Source organism: Helianthus annuus, chromosome 11 (assembly GCF_002127325.2).
Source record: "Helianthus annuus cultivar XRQ/B chromosome 11, HanXRQr2.0-SUNRISE, whole genome shotgun sequence".
NCBI classification, from domain to species: Eukaryota; Viridiplantae; Streptophyta; class Magnoliopsida; order Asterales; family Asteraceae; genus Helianthus; species Helianthus annuus.
Window position 1 is genome coordinate 30142228 of NC_035443.2, and position 22272 is coordinate 30164499.

Consider the following 22272-nt stretch of genomic DNA (forward strand, 5'->3'; position numbering starts at 1 on the left):
CTTTCTGCGTTAATACCCTCTTTTGGGTACGTTGTGAGTGTGCATTCTTTCGTTTAACTTGCGTTACGTCATCAACTCGACAGGCATGTCTGCACCGTCCGCATCTTTCGACCAATCCCGGGCGCCAGGGAAGGCACCCGCTGCTACTCACTCACCCCCGCGTCAGATGGAGACGCGTGCTGCTTATAGGAAGAGACTCGCACAGGGCGGGGAGTCGTCCTCCCGACCTACGCATGCACTACCAGTTAACTCCCTCAGCGCTCAGGCCGAGTCGGCTGTGAGTAAGGCCCTCCGAGATTATAACCAGATCCTAATAGGACAAAACCAAGTCTTAATGGAGCAAAATCAGAAATTACTAAGAAAGGTTGATACCCTAGGAGGGCGAGTGGAAGCTCAAGAGAAGCAGATACAGGAACTTAATAGGAGAACTACTGACTTGAAGGCAGAAGCCCTAAAAGGGCGTGAGGTACAAGGTCTGATACTGAGAGACGCTCGAGTGGATCATGAAAGGCTTAACTCGCATGCCGAAAGGATAGGTATGATGGATTGGAGGATCCATCAGTTGGAGGAAGCCCGCTTCGCACCTGAACCCGAGCCAGCCCCAGTCCCGGCACCTCCCGAACCAGAGGCGGAAGAGTCTGATGAAGAGCCCGAAGAGGAGGAGGAAGAGTCGGAAGAGGAGGAAGAAGAGCCAGAGGAGGTCTCGGATAATGACGGAGACGATGATGATGGTAGTGACCTCGGAGATGGTGACGTGGACGACTGACTCGTCTTTCAATCGTTTATCTAGTTATTTTTCTTTCAGTTGATTTCGTATAAACAATCATGGTGATTAAAACTTTTGCGAATATTCGATGTAGTGACTTATATGGTTTAATTTGAATGGGTTTCTTATTTTATCGTTTAAAGGATATTTCTTGTACTGAGTCGTCACCTTACCTCTTTTTACCCTTGCACCACAAGAGTCACATCTTTGACTCTACGACAGTTACCTTAATTATGGTAAACCTCTCGCTGGCCTTTGTACTACCCGGTGCCTATTGGTTGATGCAATGCCTCTTGTTCGAGTTCGTTGGAACTCAAGGCGTGGACCAGAGTTCACGTGGGAGCGCGAGGACCAGATGAAGCTAAAGTACCCCCCACCTATTTCCTAAAGACAAACCCGAGTCAAGCAAAACTGGTGAATCTCGGGGCGAGATTCCTCTTCCAGTTGGGGATGATGTCACAACCGAGCAGAACCCGCAACAACCCTGATTTCTCACTTCGTTTCTCTCACACTTGACGCTTGCCAAATTTCGGGACGAAATTTCTTTCAAGTTGGGGATGATGTGACAACCCGAACCTTCATGGTTAGTATCGTTTTCTCAACTCAGTTAAACCTAACTAACTCGGTTAGATTTGGATAACTTACATCTTGTTAATATTAGAAAATACGTCACAACTGGCCTAATGTAGAAACTGGTAACTTGCATCTCGATTTGGGCCTGATGTTATTAAATGGGCCGTACAACTAAAGTGCTAAATCAGTAGGCCCGACTTCTTTATTTGGTTGCTTAGAAAAGAGAATAGGCCGGCCCAACTTCCTTATTGCTTGTCTAGATGGACTAATCAGCCCAACACTTTTATTCATTTAATCAGAAGCGTACGTAGTATACTCGAAATCGAATTCTGTTTAGTTTAAAAACCATAACAAACTCTACTCCCTATCTCTCTCTCAAATCTACTTACGGCAGCAGGAGAAACCCTACCCCCTCACCCCTAATCGTACGAACTGTAGCAGCCCCTCACCCTTTGTGAGATATCTTTCGTGTACCAACAATCTTGGTTAGTAAATCCACACTGTGCTCGTTATTATTTGATTGTTTCTTTTGTACTGATGATATTCATGATATGAAGGTGTTAGTGAATTATTTGTAATTTATTTTGATGATCATGCTTGGTAGTTGTTAGTAACAATCGAATGATATATGATATGTACAACTGTAAATCGAACCACGCCTATATTAGTCTCTATTGGATGATCTTGTATGTGTGTTATTGTCGAATCCCATAAACCATAACCTGTCGCATGAATGTTATGGAATAGGGAATTATTTGATTGAATTGGTTGCCTGATTATACTCGATGTTGTATGGATGCATAAAGATTGAATTGGATTAAGTGTGATTAGAATTCATGCTCAAAGAATCTGGGTTGCGTGGGTGTTAAGTTGTGATAATTCCGGTATGATAATTCGACAAAACAGCGTTAATATATTGTAAATTGTATTGGCAAGTTGATCAGTGCCACGTACTAAACTGGATTGATAAAGACTAGAGATATTAGCGGACCACGAATATAGAATTCATGATTGTTACTGAATAGATGAGATCTTGTATGTATATATTCATAGGTTGTTGTAAAAGGAATGTTATTAATCTTGAAGGTGGCTTGTGTTAACTTAGTTGCATAGTAAACAACTACTAAATTCACTGGGTAAATGTTCCACGTTAAGCATGGGCTGCATGTGTGGGATCGCCCGAATAGGAAGCCCACTTGCATTTGATTTGGGCCCGAGTTACATTTAGGCTGCGGTACCACTTCACCCAAGCGAACTTTGGGCTGGCATCACTTGGGGCATAAACTGAATGAATGGGCCGTCGTTAGGTCACGGATTGGACTGGGTTATCGGCTGCAAACTAAATGGTGGGCTGGGTAACAACATCGAAACATTAAGTAATTGGGCTGTTTTGAAGGACCGGGCCACTCGCTTCTTGTTTGGGCCGGTAACTTATGGAATTAAGATAACGATATATTAACTGGTGTAATGATAGGATATATATACATATAAACCCGTGAATTAATGTGGTACCTAGTGTTAGGATATTGTGTTGTATGATCTTTAGTTATAAGAAGTATGTTCACTGAGATGTTAATCAAATCACTCAACATGGATTGTGGTGTTATATGAACTAGTGTTGTGACTTGAATGTCTATCCAGCCGAACCTGAGTAATGAATTCTTATACTTTGTGCTTAACTGGATAAGTTGGTATACGGATTGACAAATGTTACTACTTGTATCTGATGTGTACTATTTGATGAATAAATATGGAGTGACACGGACCGAGCTTGTATGCATACTAACTGTTATACGTGCATTGATCATAGGACTTGATTGATTATTTGGTTAAACGAGTAATTAAGTCTACCGAGCACTCTAAGGTGAGTTCATCTCTCTTGAGCATGCGTCCCGGTGGTTGGGACAGTCAGTGGGTATCCTGGGAAGGGATAAGTCTTTTGGGTAAAAACGGAAATGTTGGATAATATACTCATCCTATCACCATTAAAGTCCCTCCGTGTTGTTTGGTTACCTGGAAGGTAACATGGTATTAGTTAGTAGCGCTACTTAGGTTTGGCAACCTCACCCCGTTCCTGGGAGGACGGGTGTTGAACTAATGACCTAGTCATGACCAATGCTTTGATAGGAGCATTGGAGAAAGGGCAAAATAATCAGAAGCCGTCTTGTATTGGGGTATTATCAGCATTGTTTTCAACATTACTTTCGGAATTAAATTCAATGGATTAACTAAACACTTGGTAATCAACGTTTTCGTAAAACTATGAACTCACCAGCGTTGTCTGATACACTTGTTGCATGCTCGCAGGTCGTTAGGTATCTTGGATTTGGGGAACTTGCTGTCTGGAGTAGCTGGAGTGGTCATGGGTCGACTGGGAGTATTTATGCGATTGATTTCATGAAACTATACTTGGGTTTCGAAACAGATTAACTTCGTTTATTATTTGCTTCCGCTGAACTTGTTGATTTTCGTTTAAACTTGTTGAAGATGTTTTTATTAATAATGGGGATTTTATTTATAACTTGTATGGGTTCAATGTAATTGGTGGCTCGTTATTGGTATGTCACACGCCTAACATGGACACTCCCTATGTGCTAATTTGGGGGTGTGACATCAAACTTATTCCGAGTTAACACACCACAACGTGCTTGTGTGGTTCAACATTTTACGTCTACTTTTTATTTGGTTAATTGTCTCGTCGCAAAGCGCGGGTCACAAATACTACTTTTTGAATAGTTTGTAATTGTAAGTTTTCAAGTTTATTGTAGAACCATGATTCATGTTTTGTTCTAGTAATTAAATTCTTATTAAGACCACATGGAGTGGGTGTGATATTGTAGGTATTGGCCTCTTCATACCGTACACACCGGCCCACGAATGGCGTGGAGGGCGGCTTGGGGTTGGAGGCAGGGTAATTTCCACCGGCGTGGAGGCGTTTGATGTGGTGATGTGGTATGTTGTGGTTGGGTGTGGGTTATAGTTGTTGTCCCCAACGGTTAAATTTAAACAAATAATATTTACTTAAAAAAACATCTCCAATATAATCAAATCAATTCTACCATTTTACCATACAAAAACTCTCATTTTATCTCAACTTTCATCTTATTTTCTCTTCAAAAATTTAGATAAAATGGGAGCGATTCCATGGGCCGAAGAAAGGGTATCGTGTTGTGTGAATCTTGGGTTGAAGCGCTTACCCACTATACGCTCTGTGATCGCTCGGGTGCGTTTTGGGGACGTATTTTCCAACAATTATGTATTCATAGAGGTGACACCACCTGGACCGTGGATGCACTTTCTTCGCGTTTCAGGTCTATTGGTTTGGATAATTTAAGAGTTGAGACGGTGCATAATGCTGTGCAAAATGACGGTGGTAATCTTTCGGAAGCCGACGTCATACAAGTCGCCCCGTCGACTACAGGCACCAATATAACCGTGACTTTAAACACGTTTCGCCGTGACAAATAATTGAATTTTTTATTTAATTATGTTTAGGTTTAACATTTAATTATAATGATGTAATGTTTTTTTGTTTATTTCGTGTGTTTTTTTAGTTTCATTTTTTTATAACTTATGTAATGTTTTTATTTTTTAAAGGGATATTGGCCTCTAATAATCCCAACTAGACGTTATTGGTCATTGGCAGTTCCATATTTTTTTATTCCCCCTGGCAGTCTCACCTTTCAACTATTTTCCTCCACCGGTTCTCAGTTAAAAAAACTTAACGGAGTTAAGTTTTTTCTGAATTACAAACTGGCGTTTTAGGGTTTTTAATCAGAATGAGGATACGAGTTGATGTGCGTTAGGTGTAATATAATTTAGGTGTATATTTTAAGCCATTTTTACACTTTTTAGCCAAGTTTTAAATTTATAAACACGATATTCACTAACACTAAACACACATATGGGCAAGTGCACCTATCGTGGACGTAGTATAGTGTTGGTAAGATATCGAGGTCGTCCAAGGACACAAGAGCTTTTAGTACCGGTTTATCCTCAACGTCTAATCAAATCAAAATGTTAGAAAAAGATTTTTAAACTATAAAAATAAAACTAACTAAAATGCTGAAAAAGAAAATAAAAGTAAAAACAGATAGACAAGATGAATCACTTGGATCCGACTCGTGTGCAGTGTAACCTTTGATTATTTTCGCACTTTTGCACTTGTTTAAGAGATTCTCTTAGTTATTGTAGTAGGCCTCTTTTTTGAAGGCGACGTTACCCTCGGCTAAGTAGTCTGAGTCTGCAGGGATACAGTCCTAAGTAGCCGGGTTAAAGTTTTAATAGTAGTTTAACTTATGAGGGGATCAAAGAGTTTGGACCCCCGCCATCCAATACCGTTGGGTATTGAAGGAGGTCCTACTAAATTTGATCCAGGTCCTTTGCAGGATCTATACACTGAACAATGGTAAGACTCTTACCAAACCGTTTCCTTAACCCCCGACCAGGTAGCCAACATACCTCCATATAGACCGTGGAGATATGAATGGTGAAAATCTTTTATTTTATATAGACAGTAAAATAATGCCAAGACACCACGGACAAACGATAAGGAAGAATCACCTTCAACATAAGAAACTAGTAATTAAAGTCATTAATACAAAACCAATTAAAAAGTGCAAAAGATTAAAAATAAAAAGTATTACACTAAACACTTGTCTTCACCAAGTGATGTAAGAGACTTAGGCACACATGACCTTTGATTGTCAAGAACTCTTACGATCAATCTTGGATCCCGAGACGACTCACACACTCTATGATGGACAATGGATGATGGTGGTGGATGATGGTGTTGTGATGGTGGTGGGTGGTGGGTGAAGTATGAGAAAGGTGATGTGCCAAGGGATGAGTTGCAAGAGCTCCAAGCACTCCTATTTATGGGCTGAACAAAAGCCTGGGCACGGCCCCGTGTCCACTGGGCACGGCCCCGTGTCCATCCGACTCTCTCTCTTCATTAATTGCAATTCGCAATTTCATTAAATGCGTCTGCAACAGTTGACCACGCCCCCGTATCCGTTGAGCACGGCCCCGTGGTGGGCAGTAGAAGTTTCTATCACTTTGTCTTTTCTGCTGACACTTGGGCACGCCCCCGTGCTCACTGAGCACGGGGCGTGTTCAGCCTTCTGTCTTCTTGTTTTGCTTTTGGGAAGATGCTATTGGGAGGTCGGGCATGCCACGTTTGTTCCTTTTCTTGTATTTATGTTAGATTTAGCTGTATTTTTGCTTCTTTTGTTCATTTGAGCTCATTTAATCCTGAAAATACAAAAGGAAGACAAAAGCACACTTTTTCCAACATTAGTACTAAAAAGGGTTAGTTTTATGCCACAATTGATGTAATTTATATGTTGCATTTTGTGCACATCAGAGTCTATTGATATAAAACTTACCTCGAAACGGTGCTCCAAATGACTGGAGTTTTGTTAATTGGAAGTTTAAACACCCGAATTGAAGCATCGTTTTCGTTGTTTGGAGCACAATTTCAAGGTAAGTTTTACATCATTCGACTCATATCTTGTTCAAATAAAAAGCTCTAAAACGTCAGTTTGTAATTCGGAAAAAAACTTAACTCCGCTAAGTTTTTTAACTGAGGACCGGTGGAGGAAATATAGTTGAAAGGTCGGACTATCAGGGGGAATAAAAAAAGGTAGGACTGTCAATGGCGTCTAGTAGAGATTATTAGAGGCCAGCCAATATCCCTTTTTTAAACTATCTAATTTTTATTAATGTTATTTCTTTAATTAGTATTAATGTTTTTTTTAATTTAATAGATTTTATATAATTTTAAAATATTAAAAAAATAATAATAAAAAGTGTGTGTCACGTGTCAAATAAGGTCACCCTTTCATGCCCCATCCTACTTCTCTCTTTTTTGCACCATGCCATTTTTCTGACATGTGATGATGTAGTTGCCACATATTGCCCCTTTTTAAACCTTTCCACTCCGTATATTCTAACTTATAAACAAGATGCATGACCTATGGCTTTATAGCCTAGTGACATCTTACGGTTGGGATAAGCCTTTAGGACCAATAGGTTCTTAGTTCGATTCCCATAATGGTGTTTTCCATATTTATTCGGTTTCCTCCTAAATATGTGTATAGGCATTGTGCCTAGTGGAGATGAATATAATAGGGTGGTTCCGCTGGTGGCACGATGATTCTCCAGTAATCCGTAAGTGATCCAAATTTACCGTTAAAAAAATAAAAACTAAACAAGATGCATGTTGTGAGGATTCTTTTTGTTTGTATACTCTTTTTTTGAAACCAATGTCATGAAATGCAAAGATGGAGGTTGATCAGTGCTGACTAAATGTCAATTGGTTCACAAAAAAGTGACAGAAGGACCATTAAGCAATTCAACCAAAGATTGTTTATTCATGTGTAGCATCATTTGAATTTTAAGTTCCAAAATGAAAATTTAGCATAGTTATAACTTTTACACAGGAGTAGGGAAAATTTGAAGTTTAAGTTTCAAAATGAAATTTTATTCATTTTACTAATGTGGTTATGCTTCAGCAAAGTCAAGTTTTTAAATACTTTAAGAAAAGAAGGTCTTGAGTACAAGTCTCATAAACAAAAGGGAATAAAAGAAATTCGTCGTTCAAAAAAAAAGTTTCAAAATGAAAATTTCGCATAGTTATAACTTTTAGACCATGTGTAGTGGTTTGGGTGAATAAAGCCCTTACCCTTGGACGTTTTCCGCCATGTGACAGTACAGTCAGCAAGGGGCATTATTGGGCATTTTTTTCCTATAATGGGTGTCGTGGGGATGTGGGCATTATATTAAAAAAGAGTGTTAAACAATTAAATATAAAAAAATCCAAAAAATGGTATTGGGCAAGCATAGGAAAGAAGCATATGATTGGCCAAACCATTTGATGTTTGGCGTGATTTAAAAAACGGCGGGGGGCTTTTTTTGAAAAAAAAAACACGCTAGAAAACGCCCATGGGGGTGGGGATGGGGCATGATTGGGCGTGTTTGGGGTTTTTTTTTTTTTTTTTTTTAAATCACGCTCACTAAACATGGTCTTAGACAAGAGTAGGTAAAAAATAAGTTAAATTTTGATAGTTTGATTAATATTTTCATTCGTTTCTGATTGTATATTGTTTAAGTATTGGAAATAATTGTCACCATCATTTATACTTTTTTTTTTTAACTTTTTTATGAATTAGTACGTTCCTTGTTTGTATATTTAGGCCAACACTTGATTGAATTTACTAATTGCAAATTTGCAAGGAGTTTGAATTGGCAAAAGTCATTAATAGACGGTTATTATAACTAGCCAACCAATATTTCACATTTCACAATAATTAGAATTATGAACAATTTATAATTGAAACTGCTCAATTACAAAAATATAAAATGCAAAAGAAATAATGGATTTTAATGATTCAAACTATTAACGATTCCAACTTAAAAAATAACTAGTAGTGGTTTCATCTTTTCACATATTGTAAACTCATGGACCTTTACTAATAGAACCTTAATTTCTTTTTGTCCCATTATATTTTTCAGTTTAGTAAAGGTCCATTAGTTTACAATATATGAAAATGTAGAACCACCACCGGTTATTTTTGAAGTTGAGACCCTTACCGGCCAACAACTAATAGTTAGGATTATTAAAATCCATTATCTCAATACAAAATCTTATATTTGAGTTCAGCTATAAGCCATAACCAAACCAAACTAACAAATGCTCACTTGTATTTTTTTTTTCTAATGTGAAACCCATCTTCTTCGAAGTATTTGGTACACCATGTTACCATGTCACATCTTATATTTGTAAAGGGCTTTTTAAAGGAATGTGTTTGTAAATTATATTGGTAGACTAGTTTAAGTTCACGTGTGTTATACGAGTAATTTTACAGTAAAATATATTATTTAACACTGTTGACATAAACTTTTTACTCATGCATTACACTTACACCGCGTACATACCAAATGAAAAAAATCACTGTCCAATTTTTGGTCCACATTGTGGGCTTTTATAAAGCATCCGGTTTGTACCAATTACAATAGAACTCACTGCAAGTGTCTGTCTACATTTAGAATGAGCTAAAATATAAAAATAAATCAATAGTAAAAAAATAAATAAAATACTAAAAAATAAAACAATAAAAAGTATAAAGATATAAAAAAATAAAATACAAATAAAAAAATAAAAAAGTGAAAGGTAAATAACAAATAAAAAAGAATAATAATAATAACAATAATAATAATAGTAATAGTAAGAAAAAAGCTATTATAATAAATAAGGTTTTTCAAATTAATTTTGTTAACCTCAACACAAACTTATATTGCAACTTCATTGATGACGATCACATGAGTTATCTTTCTATTAATGATTCTGCTCGTTGAACGTATATGTGAAGCACATCTCAACCTGATATGTATTATTTTTTATGAAAGGCAAATGACATAGAACTGAAACAAATTTTACAAATTACATCATGTGTATTTGAAAAATAATATAACCTGGAAACTAAGATTAAGTCTTCTAATAATAAATATATCAACTTACCATTCAGTGCATTTGTACATTTGAAATTGAAACACAAGGGTGAACTCGTTAATTTATCATCATTATGGTTACAATGATGTTGTATTTGGTTTTGTAAATAGTGACACAATAAAAGATATCCAAAAATGTTTCTCAAATGGCCACCATATATTACAGGTAACAGTTTGAATAGAATTACAATCACCCTTCAAGCATATTTCTTAACACTTAGGTTATAATAATAGCACTCAATTGATTCAACTAATATAATGTAATTAATGTGTGTTTATACTCAATGAAACCAACATCAGATTGGATATTTCAAACTACAACAATCTATCAAACATTAGGGTAAAGGATTATAGAAAACCTCTAAAACATACACAACGATTCATGAAATAAAAAACATAATATAACCTAAGTCTAACATAACGATGGATTGACAGAAAGGAAAATCCGAATGGAGAATCGTTCCACGCACCACAACACGGCACATAATCGCCGATAAGAGATAGAGAAAATTCAATCTCAAAACTTGAGTGTACGGATTGTGATAAGAATTGTGATATGAATAAATCTTGTAATGGAAAGGCCATCTTATTTATGGAAAGATCGATTTTGTGAAAGAATACATAAGATTGATTTGCCATGTGATTGATTAGATGATTTGATAAAGAGAAATAAGGAATAGAGAAAAGAGGAATAGTATTTAAATATCATATTGCGATGTGGCAATAATAGCCTTAAGTTAATGTCACGTGGAAAAAGTTGGTTTTGTTTTATTATAGTTAATAAATATAATCATAGATTATAAATAACGAGAGATGTTTTTTTTCTTTTCAAAACCACAAACAAATAGCCTAATCACATGACACGTATCCCAAATCCATCTCATTTATTATATTAAGTTAAAGTACCCGTGTGTTACACGGTGGTCTCTCAATAAATCATATTATTTAACAGTGTTAACATAAACTTTTAAATGAAAGAAACGTTCCATTACTAATTATGTTTTTAATGTTAATGATATAATTATGCTTATTAAATCAAAATTAGCTTAAACTTATTATTAGTTAAATCAAATTTGATTTAAACTTATTATTAGTTACTAAATTTTAAATTTAAATTAAACTCGAAAATGTTCCTACTATATACAATTTGATAAAAATAATTAAAACTATTTGATAAGTTAGGAAAGATATAATATTATTTTTTTTTTCAAATCTCGATGACACAATTACGTATTTTAATTCAAAATTTTTGATACGAAAATGATTAATTACGTAATTTGAATTTGAATTAGAGTTGAAACCATTTACTATTTCAAAATTTTTAAATTCAATCTAATTGATAATGATAATTAAGGAAAATATTAGTTAATATATTTTCTTTTAATGTTAATTATACTATTATGTTTTTAACATCAAATTTTAGTGTAAGACCCTAATTTGATTTATATGATTTACATATAAATATCGACTATGATTGGGTATTTCCGATTACATATACAGTTGAAAATACGAGTTTGTTAAAAAGTTTTAAGGTTTAAAACATTTCAAGTCTTGTATTGATACCGCCGTTTTTAAACATGACGACGATACCTAACGCGGAAGCTTTAATCCTGAACGTGTTCGGTTCCTTGTTGAGCTTGATCGTCGACCGGCATTCCAAATAAGTTACCTGTAACCAACATTGTCAAAATGTTAGTTATAAGAGTGTAAACTATGCTTATATGAGTTTTTATGACCCAACCATTAAACAGCAACACTTTTCTCGGAATTATAAGCCGCCGGGTGCCGCGACGACGTTCTTAAGATCTGTCGGGTGACGCGACCGTTGTCGCGGGCCGCCACACCAACAGGTGGTCTCCGTCGCGTGACGCGAGGAATCAGTTTTGACAGAAAGTTTGTTTCCAGACTTTTAAGCCTTTGGCTTAATATATAATTACCAATTTTTGACCCGTTCATGATTTTATCAAACTAAAACTAGTTTGTTGCATTCAAATTATTATGAACCTCATTTTTATCGATTTCCTATTATTCAAGGTCCAAACCACGGGTTTCTTACGTATTCTTAACCCATTTTGCTTAAATACTTATTTTGACCCGTTAGGGGTATTTAAGTACTTTTAAAGCACAAATCACTTTTATTCGCTTCTAACATCATATTACCACATTTCTTATCAAATAATCTTCCACCACAACTGTAATTGTGGTGGAATTTAATGTGGTAACTATTTGTTTCGAGTTTTACCCCTCGGATTACTATTTTACGATAAGACGCATTTTAAGGCATTTGACTCAAAAGAATCATACCTTTCGCTTTTATACTTGTCCTACGTATTTACTTGATTATATGACATATTCCTAAACAACCCATAAGGGTCGTTTGCTTGATTTGTCGATCAAGGGCATTTTGGTCCATTTAATCCTTTCATTTACCATGAATGATTTTGAAAGGCATATTAACCCAAAATCTCACATACTAAACTATGATCTTGTTTGAATAATTATTATGTTTTCAAAACACAATGACTATAATTTAATTCATTTGGTTTAACTAAAAAGATAACCAAATGTTCATTTTTGACCTTATTTAACTCTCATTGAACCCTAAGTTCTAAATGATTAGTTAAACTATTACACATACCTAGCTTGGATCAATATATTGACCCATTTTAATACTTTGCTTGCATAACCGCTAATTAATAGCGATGCTAATATCCATTAGATATTTACTCCTGTAAACATATAATTCGACAAATAATCATTAATCAATATAGTCAAAGGGTGATATCTTCACCTTTTGACCCGTTTGGTCTAAATGACCGTTTATCTTTGTAAGATGATATTTATTACCATCTCATCTACATGACTCGCTCCAGTTTACACCGTACGGTCTTTTTACTTAGAAACCATTTCTTAGTTCTATTTGTCATAATATGACCAAATACTCAATTTACTCCTTTTTAACCATTGTTGTGGTTTCTTATCATTTCCGCTTATCTTGTTCCGTATGACTACACGTCGGAACATCATTTTGCAAATGTTTAATTATCTTTCTCGTAATTAATACGATAAAGGAATATTCTACTAATTAAGAATAGTGTAAGTTATACTTACCTTGCATCCTGATTATGCTTTTCCTTCTTTCTTAATTCATTTGACCCGCTTCCTTCTCAAGCTTTCACCTAGCTCGTCAAGCGTCAAACTATCATTGTAATTTGTAAGATGGATAGATTAGTTATAATCATTTGTGACGATTCCATCCTACGATTTTTATGTCGAAATTATCATTCGATCATATCAAAGGTCATTTTGACTTTTAAAAGTCAAACTACCTATTGACGAAAGTAATTACAAGATGTAGATTAACTACTCGTTTTATTACTTTGTCAATATCTGGTAAGTATCATTCTTATGCTACCGGTTTAATTACTTATTCAATCAAGTTCATGTAATCGGAATTCATAACTCATTGAATTACCATTACATAAATCATTCTTAATACATGATGATATCAACATCATTTTAACATGAATCTATCATCATTTTTAGTTTTATCATACAAAACCCAATTCATAATAAGTATGATTATATACTCAAACACATAATTTGTTCAAGTATTTCCTTATTACTATCATATATAATGATTATAAACACAACTATATCATCAATATCATCCTATGATTAAAACCCACTTATCCTAGTGTGGTAAATCATTTAAACATTCAATTTATAACATCATATGTATAATTTTTCACTTAGGGTTTTGTTCCTAAGCAATTATACATCATATTTCAGCCATAGCTTCTATAAGTCATCCCTAATTCATAGATTATGAGATTTATCAAATTTCACAACTTCACAAATAATCAAAATTTGACATACCTTATGATCCCCTAGCTTGGGTGATCATTAATTCACGTTCAATTGTGAATTTAGACTTCGTTTGAGCCTTCAATTTGATGATATTGATAGAGTTAGGGTCTTGGCTCCATGGGAGCTCTCTGGGATCGAACAGAACACACACAGATGTATGTGTTTTGTTTTAAAGTTCTTTTTATTAAATAAACTTTCAAGTTTATCCACTTTGGCCTCTCATGTTTGGTTAGTTTATTAAGTAGGCCATAACTTACTTATTTCAACAATATTCCCACTTATTAACTAGGTTGAACATTCCTAGTTAACTTGGTGGGTTCGGGGAAATTATGGCTAAGTTTATTTTAAGTCCCGTTAAAATAAACTCAATGCATTTGATCTGAGTAATCTTTTAAGCATTACTCATAATTTAACCAATTGTTAGTATTACCAGAAAAGTATGGTAATATCTTTTTGGTTACAAAGCATATACGTATCTCATACGAAATAATGCCACTCAAAATAACGTAATCTCGTTATTTCGACCAATTTGGTTAATTTAGCGAAATCCATCGCTGTTAGACTATCGAATTCTTCATGAATTCGTTAATTTAATCCGTTTGGATATTTTAGTGAAATCTTTCACTTTTGACAAACAAATTCTTTTGTTTTCCAATTTATTCATTTGGTTCAGTTATACGGAATCCACCGCTTACGAGCAAACGGAATTTCTTGATTTCTATATTAATTATTTAAGATAGTTCAGTAAATGATATTAACGTAGTTCTATAAAGTATATAACCACATACCTTGTAGCTTTATCCTTTAATCATGCTTTTGCTCGATTTGACTTCCCAACACTTTACTTGGGTTACCTTATGATCACTCAATATAGGTGATCAGTATTTTCTGTTAGTGAGGTCTCATGGGCCATCACTTTCATCTTGTACTATTTACCCTTGTTATTTACTTGACTAAGTCGCCAAAAATCAGCAACTTAGTCATATAAATTTATAAATTATGTTTATTCTACGCTAATCTCATAATGAATAACGTATTAAATAAATTCTTAATTTGAATTTTGACTTTAACCGGTCTCACTAACTAGACTTATTAGTCCGGTTACTTTGTACCCATCCTTCAGGCTACAATGTGATTATATTTCACATTACTTTTCTTAACGGTGATCGGGTCACGTCATGTTTAAGTTTATATCAACTTTTATTGATCGAAACTATTCTTTTCAAATATATCGTCTTGCACCCATCAGCGTCAAGACATGTATCTTTTAATATTTACTATTTCGATTTCTATCAAAATATTCATATTTGTGAAAACGTTGTTTCTTACTAAAACTAAATTTTAGTTTAACGTTTTCTTTTTAACTTTTGTCAATTACTCATATCAAGAAATTGACAGTTAAGAATTTACTCTTTTTCATTCTTGTTTTACACGGGGATTCTCAACCAGTTCCCTTGCTTTGTCTTTTTATTTCTGACCCGTGGGTCATTTCAATCCCGTAGACCTTTACACTGTTTATAACCCGAAGGTTATGATGATCCCATAGATCATTCTTTTTATGTTTGAAAACCATTTGTTTTCGCGTTTAAAATTCATTAACTCTGACTGTAGTTCGTGACTACAATCGTTTTATTTCGGGTCATTCTCCTGATTCTATGACTTATCACGCCATTTAAACATCGGTTTGTTTCACACTTTCCGTTATCCGGTTTATGCCTATACTTATGCCATCCGACATTATATTGTATTCAATCCGTTTGACTTGTTCATGCGAAATCCATCACTTGTGAATAGTCAAACTTTGTTCTTTATTCTCCCCGTTCAAACTCACGATAGTTGAACATAATTGTTAAAATTTCTGTTTGTGAAATTTTATAGTATTTTAGTCATAACTCATAATCCGAGTCTTTTGACTTTCAATCTGCATTCCCGTTTCTCGATCTATGCATGTGTTTAAATCCTTACCCATCAACCGGGTAATTTACCGAAGTCATTATTAATGCAACCAATTCAGTATGCATTAAGACTTCGTTTTAACTTGCATGGTTGTCTTAGCGAAATCCATCGCTTTATTCCACCAAACCTTTATTCTTTATTTGACCATCCTTGACGGTCTTATAAATTCTGAATGATGATCATCATCATCTTTTCTTTGCTACGACCAAAGTCAATGACTTCGATCGTCTTTTCGTATGGGCAATACCTTCGTTTCTATGACCCTTCGGTTCATTTATACTTTGGTTTTACATGCCCTTTTTGTCAACCATGGCTCTTTTGTCCAAAATGACTTATTTCACGAATTTCCTTGGGTCATTTATTTTTTTAGGCGCGGCATACATCGTTTTTATGGTTCCCACGAAAATCATTTATACGAGCATGCCCATAAGATTTCTTGACCCCCAAGGTTCTTTTAACTTTTTATTCGTCTCGACCTTACCACATTGGACATAACTGTGCTCATTATTATAAGCTCATGGTATCATGTGTTCACTACTTACTTGGCCAGAGTAAGCGATCAACACATGGTACACATGACCTTATTATAATTACCACATCACATCCCATGTAACTTATCTCTCGATTTATTTTATTTTTTTGATTTCATTTGGTAAAACTTAATTTAATTGTCAATTAACAATTATTAGTTTTACCCGTCTTATCCTTGAACATATAAAATGTCCCTTTTTATAACTATTTATACAATCACATTCGTTGATGTGATCATTACTTTTCTCAATGGGATCTATATCGAGAATACTTACTTGGATGATTATCTTCGTCCAAGTTTATATTTAACTAAATTCAGTTATTGTCTTATTATTCACGATTGTGAATAATATATATATATATATATATATATATATCTACTGAATTTCTCTTGGAAACGTCATCCTGGATAGGTAATCTATCCAGGTTTTCCAAGTTTTATATTCTATATGCAACTGTCATTCACTATGTGTTTGTTGCATATTTCTGTTGCACTATAAGTTTAAGACGTGTACCTTATAGATACTTGCCCTGATAAACTTTCCCTGTCGTTCGATCTCTCATTTGAAATCATTTCTTGATTCATGTCTTTGGCGTATATGACATACTTGTCATACTTCAGACCATATCTTCATCGTATCGACAGATCTTTAAATTCTCGTCATCTTCAGATACGAGGATCCTTTAATTTAAAACGTCTACAAATGTTAGTAACGTTGACATTAACAAGCACCCGTATTATAATACAATGCTTTCTACGACAAGTGTTAACATACGTAATTTGTTTAACTATATCGGTCGTTTATCGCTTTATTTGGGGTAACGTGTTTTACACGATAACTCTATGTGTTGTTTTCAACACTTTATATGCTAGACCGTTAATGTGCAGAATAACTTACCGGATTTTGCGATCAAGTCTCGAACGGAACACTTTACTCTTTAACCTCGAGCTCTGATTACCAGCTTGTAAGACCCTAACTTCATTTATACGATTTACATATATAGATATCGACTATGATTGGGTATTTCCGATTACATATACAGTTGAAAATACGAGTTTGTTAAAAAGTTTTAAGGTTTAAAACATTTCAAGTCTAGTATTGATATCGCCGTTTTTAAACATGACGACGATACCTAACGCGGAAGCTTTAATCCTGAACGTGTTCGGTTCCTTGTTGAGCTTGATCGTCAACCAACATTCCAAATAAGTTACTTGTAACCAACATTGTCAAAATGTTAGTTATAAGAGTGTAAAATATGCTTATATGAGTTTTTATGACCCAACCATTAAACAGCAACACTTTTCCCGGAATTATAAGCCGCCGCGTGCCGCGACGACGTTCTTAAGATCTGTCGCGTGACGCGACCGTTGTCGCGGGCCGCGACACCAGCAGGTGGTCTCCGTCGCGTGACGCGAGGAATCAGTTTCGACAGAAAGTTTGTTTTACAACCCTGCATTTTCCAACCAACCTTAATCTTACGAAAACAGACATAACTCTCTCGTTTTTTATCCGTTTCGCGTCACGTTCCTTCCTACTTGATCGTAATTTGATTCTCGATTGTGTGGAGTCAAAATCCGATATTCGGATTAACAAAATCCGAGACTTTTAAGCCTTCAGCTTAATATATAATTACCAATTTTTGACCCGTTCATGATTTTATCAAACTAAAACTAGTTTGTTTGCATTCAAATTATTATGAACCTCATTTTTATCGATTTCCTATTATTCAAGGTCCAAACCACGGGTTTCTTACGTATTCTTAACCCATTTTGCTTAAATACTTATTTGACCCGTTAGGGGTATTTAAGTACTTTTAAAGCACAAATCACTTTTATTCGCTTCTAACATTATATTACCACATTTCTTATCAAATAATCTTCCACCACAACTGTAATTGTGGTGGAATTTAATGTGGTAACTATTTGTTTCGAGTTTTACCCCTCGGATTACTATTTTACGACAAGACACATTTTAAGGCATTTGACTCACAAGAATCATACCTTTCGCTTTTATACTTGTCCTACGTATTTACTTGATCATATGACATATTTCTAAAAAACCCATAAGGGTCGTTTGCTTGATTTGTCGATCAAGGGCATTTTGGTCCATTTAAGCCTTTCATTTACCATGAATGATTTTGAAAGGCATATTGACCCAAAATCTCACATACTAAACTATGATCTTGTTTGAATAATTATTATGTTTTCAAAACACAATGACTATTATTTAATTCATTTGATTTAACTAAAAAGATAACCAAATGTCCATTTTTGACCGTATTTAACTCTCATTGAACCCTAAGTTCTAAATGAGTAGTTAAACTATTACACATACCTAGCTTGGATCAATATATTGACCCATTTTAATACTTTGCTTGCATAACCGCTAATTAATAGCGATGCTAATATCCATTAGATATCTACTCCTGTAAACATATAACTCGACAAATAATCATTAATTGATATAGTCAAAGGGTGATATCTTCACCTTTTGACCCGTTTGGTCTAAATGTCCGTTTTATCTTTGTGAGATGATATTTATTACCATCTCATCCACATGACTCGCTCCGGTTTACACCGTATGGTCATTTTACTTAGAAACCATTTCTTAGTTCTATTCATCATAATATGACCGAATACTCAATTTACTCCTTTTTAACCACTGTTATGGTTTCTTATCATTTTCGGTTATCTTGTTCCGTATGACTACACGTCGGAACATCATTTTCAAATGTTTAATTATCAAGAGTAACCAATACAAATCACCTAATGTCAAATAGACGAGGAAGCATTATTCTAAAATGGTGGAAATCACAGTAACCTGGGGATTGTGAAGTAAGAGAATGCGCATGAAAGAGAGAGAGAGAGAGCTTCAAAAGAGGAGGGAGCTGCCAAATGAATGCTAGGGTTTTAGGGTAAAAGCTGTTGCCCGTTGCCGTCAGGGTCTCCAAGAAAAGAGGAAAGAATGTGTCGTCAGTTTACAAAAAGGGGAAAAGTGCTCTCGAGTTGGCAGCTGGTGGGTTTAAATACCCAAGGAGGGGTCGCACACACATGTGTTGCCATGTGTGTGGTCCTTATTTAAATGAGAGTGTGCGGTCATGATGTGCGTTAGGTGTGATATATTTTTGATGTATAGTTTAAGCCCTTTTTACACTTTTAGCCAAGTTTTAAATTTATAAAACACGATATTTACTAACACTAAACACACATATGGGCAAGTGCACCCATCGTGGACGTAGTATAGTGTTGGTAAGATACCGAGGTCGTCCAAGGACAAAAGAGCTTTTAGTACTGGTTTATCCTCAACGTCTAATCAAATCAAAAAGTTAGAAAAGGTTTTTAAACTAAGAAAATACCCCCACACTTGAACTTTTGCTTGTCATCAAGCAAAACTCTTTAATATGTGGCTTACACTCCCAAATGGAATGGGTAGAAGAGAAGGTTTTGGGCTTGTCTTGAGTGTCGGGAATCCAAGATCTTTATTGGGTTTTATTTTTATACTATTTACAATCCTATTCGTTATGATTTATTTAGAACATTTCATAGGATAAATTACTTATTAGGGCATAACATGCCTTTTTAAAATTCCATTTATATACAAGTTCACATACCTCACGGGAGAAATCACTCACACTCGGCCGAAGGTGTATTTTTAGTGAATCACTCGAGAGCGGCATGGAACTTATTCCTACCATAAGCTTGCCAAGCAATCAATCCCCCTCCTTTTTAACTTGTTACCTTTGTAAATATCAAGAGGACTTTTTTGGGTAAAGGCTTGGGCATAAAGGTGGGTGAATGGGTTAGTGGTTAGTAGAAAAGGGCGAAAAGCGTAAAAAGTATCGGTTTTCGTAAAACATTTTGTTTTAGTGACTTTTTATTCTTAATGAAGTATTTCTTCAAACAAGCTTTTTGTTTTAAGAGCTTTGTTTGTTTATTTCTAACTTCATCTTCATATATATATATATATATATATATATATTTTAGTCACACGAAAACCAAGCTTGTTACTAAAATAAAGGGTAAAAATAAAAAAAAAGTTTTGGTGGGTAAAAGGGTTTTAGGGTAAAGAAATGAAAGGTTTAGGCTCAAAGGGGTTAACTAGGGGGATTTTGGGTAGGTGAAAAAAAATGAAAAATAATGGTGTGGAAAGAAAAAGGGTTAGTCCTAATGCCTCCATCATTTACTTACTTGGGTTTAAGTTGGTAGGACCGGGAATGAATCGTCGTGGCAAGTTCTAGAGTCGTAAGAACCAAGTGGCTATTCACACAAGAAACGAAAAATGAGCATTTAGTCTAAAGATGTAAATTTGTATGCTCAATAAAGGCTCAAAACTCACTTTTTGTGGGAATGTGTTTTTCTATGTGATCTAGAATATATAATCAAATTTTAACTAAGCTTGTTATGCCGTTTCATAATTTTCGTATGTTGGTTCTTTTTATCACGACACTCTCGGTTGTAAATTTGTAAAAATATAACCTTATTAATCTTAGGATTCCTAACTTAAACTTTAGACAAGTAAAAAAAATGAGAATTTTTTGAAAAAATTTGGGGTGTTTAGCGGTTCTAATAGAGTTTTGTGTAAGGCTTGTTATTAGGACTTGCAAAATTTCAAGGTTTTAGCATCCCCCCCACACTTAAATTACACATTGTCCTCAATGTGTCCCAAAAATAAATTTTTAGGTTGATTAGATGTGTAATATGTTGTTAAAAGCAAAGATTTTATGTTACTGGCAGCCTGGACACGGCCCCGTGTCCGCTGGACACGACCCCGTGGTGAACTGCCAGTAACGAAAACTTACAGAAGGTGAACACGGGGGCGTGTTGGTTAGGCACGGCCCCGTGTCTAAAAAAACTTGCAGGAAAGTAACCAAACAGCAGTTTTGGTAGGTGAGCACGGGGGCGTGTCGGCTGGACACGTCCCCGTGTGGACGGTCTGTAAGCCTGAAAAACGGGTTCCTTCCTCCGGTTTTTCCATCCTGGCCTTATGAGTGCTAAGGCTTAGCACTCTAAGCCTCGGTTTGTACCTGTTTCATCACTTAATACCACACCAAGCAACACAAATATCCTACATTACCATAGTTAATTGTTCCAAGCATAAACTAAAAGAAAAATAAAGCGGAAAATAAAGGTAGTCAAGGAAAGTAAATTGTTCAACACTTGGCACGCAGGCCACAGACTGTTCGATAGATAAAAGGGACTTAAACCTGTGGGCTCGCCATCAACTCGCTCCTGCTCCTTCAAACCCCCTTCTCCATGTCCTCATCGCTATCATCACCTCCATCCCCCTGACCCGCCATGTACTCCCGGATGCTATCGATATCGTCTTGTATATCGTTGATGTTTCGTTCGATAGCACCGACCCGGTGGTATGTATTGTTGGCAAGGTTGTAGGTGTTCCTGGTACACCTGAGGGTTTCCTGCAAAAGATCATGTAAGCTTTGAAAGTTAGGAAAACCGCCTCCTTGTGATGAGGATTGACCCGGATCACCATGGGGTTGATATTGGTAGTGTGGAGGTGGTGCGTAAAGAACTAGGGCCTCCTGTGGGTTCCATGCATAGCCTTGCGTCCTTTGGAAGCTCACTGACCCGTCTTCCGCCTCATAAAGTAAGTTCATGGCTCGGCAAATGTGATAGTCAACTCGTCCCGACCATGGGCTTCTTTCAAAGGACCTTGGGATATGTGTGAAGTGCTTGAAGAGACGGTACACCCACCCTCCAAAGAAGATAGGTGTTGGAGCACGAGCAAGGCGGTTGAGATGCATGTTTCGTAGCAGGAGATATGGAACATCGAGAGGCTTCCGGTTGTGGATACAGTGAAGGACAACCAAATCTTTCAACCCTACAACGCCACTACTGTCGTGACGTTGGGTAAGAGAGTAGGTGAGGAGCCTGTGAATGTAGCGATAGAGTGGGTCCCTCAGCTTAGTACTCTTGGTGCTGCTAGGGTTGTAGATTCCTTCACCGATTTGAGCCCATGCAGCTTGACGTTCATTTTCATCCAAATCTCTTAATCCCCCGGTATTTTCCTCATTTCCCGATTCCTCTTCCCCGTACAGTCCCACAA

At 35.7% G+C, this 22272-nt stretch overlaps 1 long non-coding RNA gene across 1 annotated transcript; it reads right to left on the reverse strand.

The window, feature by feature from the left end:
• Positions 1 to 11300: 11300 nt before the first annotated feature.
• LOC110891885 lies at positions 11301 to 13854 on the reverse strand. Its single transcript, XR_002565633.1, has 3 exons — positions 13730 to 13854; positions 12962 to 13049; positions 11301 to 11519 (listed from the first exon to the last, which is right to left on the reverse strand). It is a non-coding gene; the product is annotated as an uncharacterized LOC110891885 (long non-coding RNA).
• Between the last annotated feature and the right edge of the window lie 8418 nt (positions 13855 to 22272).